This window comes from Pan paniscus, chromosome 23 (assembly GCF_029289425.2).
Source record: "Pan paniscus chromosome 23, NHGRI_mPanPan1-v2.0_pri, whole genome shotgun sequence".
Lineage (NCBI taxonomy): Eukaryota > Metazoa > Chordata > Mammalia > Primates > Hominidae > Pan > Pan paniscus.
Genome location: NC_085927.1, coordinates 30,883,398 through 30,887,631, shown reverse-complemented (window position 1 = coordinate 30,887,631; position 4,234 = coordinate 30,883,398). Strand labels below are relative to the sequence as shown.

At 59.2% G+C, this 4,234-nt stretch overlaps 1 pseudogene; it reads right to left on the bottom strand.

Moving 5' to 3' along the window:
* Positions 1-262: 262 nt before the first annotated feature.
* On the bottom strand, positions 263-3,911 carry LOC100972181 (protein phosphatase 1 regulatory subunit 26-like; annotated as a pseudogene).
* Positions 3,912-4,234: the final 323 nt, after the last annotated feature.

Here is a 4,234-nt window from a genome sequence, read left to right as displayed (position 1 = left end):
TTGACCAACAGTATTTTCCAAAAACATTTTTACATCACTTTAAATAATGTACAAAAAACTACAAAAATCATATTTACCAGGACACATCTGTTAAATAAAAGCATTGTTTCATGTTGGTATACATATATACAAGGCTATATATAACAGACTGTTTCCCCTCCCTGCAACCACAGAACCATCACACACAGGCACAGATACACGTCGGCTACGCCGCTTTCCACGAATGCATGGAACCCAGGACGCGAACCCACAGCTCGAGGTCTTATACCTTCACTACTGAGCTGCCGCCACTGCAGCAGCAACACCTCTGCGGAGGTGTTGCTGAAGTCACTGGCGTCACTGCCCAAGGTGTCCTGGTCCTGGTCATCTCTACTGATTGACCCTTCGTGGATACCTCAGGTCTAAAATCCTTTCCTCCGAGCCAGAGCTCTTCCTGTTGTGCAAACTCAGCCCTGTCTGTACCTTCCTGCTTGGCCGGTGACCGCAGTCCTTCTTCGCCAGCAAGTGTGGGCTTTCAAAGACAGGGCTGGGCCCGGCCTGGGACTCCCTGAAGGCCGAGAAGGACAGGCCCTGCAGAGGCAGTCCCGGGTAGGGGCTGAAGAGGCCGGTCTCCCTGCCCCCCCAGGAGACACCCTTTCCAAAGTGGAAGAGCTGGGTGGACAGCAGCGGGGAGAAGCCCGCAAGGGGCAGGCTGGGCAGGCCCCGGGCGGGGCCCTCGGACCCCTTGTCTCTCTCTCCCAATGCCGCCCCCTCCACGCCGCATCTCTACCTTTGGAGCGAAGTGCCCATGGGCTGGGCAGCCGACTGTGGTGGGCAAAGTCACTCCAGGGCGGGGCGCGGTTGGCCTGGGCTCCAGCGTCCCTCTCAGCTCCTGGGCTGGGGGTCAGGAAGCTCCGGTTCCTGCAGCCCACGTGAAAGGTCCTCCTGGCGCCTCCTGCCTCGGTGCCCGCTGTGGCACAGCTGGGCCGCTGACCAAAAGCACTTTTGGCAGCAGGCTCAGCCCCTCGTGGGCTCTGGTCTTTGTAAACGTAAACATTTCTCCTGCTCACTGAGAGACCTTGGCGGAGACACTGCCGCTGGTCCTCCTGGGTGGCGCATGATCCCCTCCGCCGGATCAGTGGGGAGCCCCTTCCCACCCTGGCTGAGCAGGCACGCTGCGCCCTGTGCTCCCTGCGCCTCGATGCCCTTCAGCCAAATGTGGGACCCCCCCCCCCGGCCCTCTGGCTCCGTGTGCACATGCCAGGCAGTGGGGCCGGCTCCTTCCTGCAAGGTACCTCTGGCCTGGCTGGGCCCCCTGTCCCGAGAGCGGTGGGGCCCTCTGCCTGAACTTCTGAACTGCTCACCGACTCCTTGGCCTTTTCCACCAAAAACTTCCTAATCTCCAGTTCGATGCTATCGTCGCTGTCCACTGAACTGCTGTTGTCAGACAAGGAGCCAGGGCTGGGAGCTGGGCCCTGGGACTCTCTGGGGAGTAGATTCTCTTCGGAGGCGGAGGCAGAAGCGGGTCTCCTCACCAGGAAGGCTGGGGCTCGTCCTCTCTGCCCTGCTGCCAAAGACACTGGGGGGTTTCTTCCTGGAGCCCTCGCAGCTGTCTCTCTTGGACTTAGGCAGCTCTTCAGCACCTGCAGGTGCCTGTTTTTCCACTCTCTCAGGAGCCTGCCCATCTGCACCTGGAAGTGCGTCTGGGAGGTGCTGAACCTGACCTTCTTCCTGCACACAGCCCTGGGCTCCTTGGACCTCTTCTTGAGCTTTCACTTGGACCTTAACAAGTCCTTGATGGCTGTGTCCAGGTCCTTGTCACTGTCCAGGGAACTGCTTTTGTCTTCGGAGCTCTTCTTCTTGTCTAGGTGCCTTGCCTCGTCTGTCTTACCCTGGCCCTGTGACATGCGAGTGTCACCGGGCACCCTAGCGGCGCCCTCTCCTCCCGGGGCCTCGCTGGCTGTGCCCTGGATGGAAAGGTCCCACCCTAGCGGCGCCCTCCCATCCCGAGGCCTCGCTGGCCGTGCCCTGGATGGGAAGGTCCCGCCCCTCATGGCCGGGCCCGGCTCTCCCCTGGCTGTGGTCCGCATCCTGGCCACCCTCTTTCCCCACCTCCCGCATGTTCTTGGGAGTGGATGGCCTCACTTGGCCGCCGCCTCTATGCTTCCTTTTGCAGCCAGGAGTGGCTCCAGTGTTTTAGAGAGAGGGGCCTTGGGGCTGCCGGTCTGGCTGCTGAGGCCAGGTGGTGAAAGTGGGCCCTGGGCAGCCTGCGGGCAGCTCTCACCTCTGGCCAGCAAACTTCCAGACTGCACCTTGAGGGCCAAAAAGGTCCAGATTTTCTGCTCAATGCTGTCGTCGCTGTCCACGGAGCTACTGTCACCGTCAGAGCGGGAAGGCACGTTGGGGGAGTAGAAGAGTGGGCTTGCGGACAGGGACCCATCGCTGCCCTCCATAGGGCCGGCAGGACCGTGTTGAAAATGTCCAGGACTGCTTCTACACACATCAGCTCAGCGGAGGTGTCTGCCTGGCAAGAGGACCATTCCACAAACTTGCTCCTGGAAGCCGGGCTCGTTGGAGGTGGAGCTTTGGTTTCCTTTGGGATCTTGGGGGAATGGTCAGCGTCCAGATCCCCTGGACCAGGGTCCGTGGTCTTGGTGGGCACTGGCTTCTTCTTGCTGGGTGTTTTCCTGTGGGTCTCTGGCAAGGCACTTTTTGTGGCGCTGCTTGTGCTGTGTGTGGGAGGGGCAGGTGCTCTTTCCTCTTGGAGCTGGGCCCTCTGGGGCGGGTCCCCGTCGGCCTCCTTGCGTGTTTTCTGCACCTGGTACAGCTGGATGGCCTCCTCAATGCCGTCGTCGCTGCTGGAGTCGGACGCCTCGGGCGCCTGTACGGCGCTCGTGACTCGCTTTCCCCTCCTTGCGGTGCTGGCGCTCCTTTTAATCCCACTTTTATTCTGTCCTGCTTCTGAAGGGCGGCGGGGGTTGCTGGCTTTGTGCTGCCCTAGTTCTCCTGCGTGGTCGTGACCTTGGACCTGAGGCTTCTGGGCTGCACGTTTGTCTTTGCTAACCGGGGGAGGTCTGCAGAAGGCGAACTCCTGGACGCCCATCAGGTCCTGCCGGTGCACCACCTTTGTAGCTGGCTCTTGGTGGGATTTCGAGAGTGACTTGGCCGAATTTTCATGTGTGTCTGGTTTCTTCTCCACTGACCCATCACATTTTTGGGTCTCATGCTGTCTTTTCTCATTCAGAAACTGTTCTATTTCTGCCCTGATGCTCTGCTCAAAGGAGTCATCTCTGCTCATGCTGACTGGGGAGGCAGAGCCCTGGTCCTTGCTGGATCCCACCTGGCTGCCAGGGCCACACCATCTGAGCCAGGTACAAGTTTTGGGGAACACAGGGCAGTTGGGCACTGCTGTGAGCCAGTTCCGGCTTACATCTACTGCCTCCGCCTGCAGCCCTGGAAGGCTGCGCATGGCTGGGCCCCGCTGGCCCCGGGCTGTGCGGCTCCACTCTTTACCTTCAGGTACTCCTGGATGGCCTCCTCAATGTCCCGGTCCACGGAATCGTCACTGTCTGAATCTAGCACCAATGGGCCAAAGTCTGCAGTTTCCTCCTCTCCCATGGGGTCAAAGTCAGCAACAAGACCACAGGCAGCCAACGCTGGCAGCTCCTTGTGCATGGTGGGCTTGGCAGCAGGCCTGGCGTCATGGCATCCCTCTGCCCCCTCTGCGCAGCGCGCTCATCGCTGGTGCCCCTAGCAGCCCTGTCGCTCTGCAGCGTGCTGATGAGCATCTGCACCCGGGTGCTCACCGACATGCTCTCCACGCCCTTGTCAGCCTCCGAGAAGCACCCGGGGAACCTAAAGCTCCCTGGCGGGACAGAGGCCTCCCATTTGGGCTGGAGAGCAACCACTGGAGGAGCATTCATGAGAAACATTCTAGCAGATGGGGAGCGACACGCAGAGGGGCGACACTTTATTTCTCTGCAGGCTTCACATCCTCCAAAGATTGGCAAGCAGTACCCGTGAAATAACTTTAAACCTGCAAATGCTTCTTTGCAGGTTTAAAAGGATGACTATAAACTATGACGTCATGCCTAGATTCATTCTTGACCCAACCAACAAGCTCTTGACATTCTCTGAGTCCGGGTTGACTGTGATGAAAGGCAGCTAGTGTTCCCAAATGGCCCAGGGATCAGGTCTTCATCACTCCACTCAGACGGAAGCATCCTCTCTCTGCTTTTGAAATAGACTTTTGACT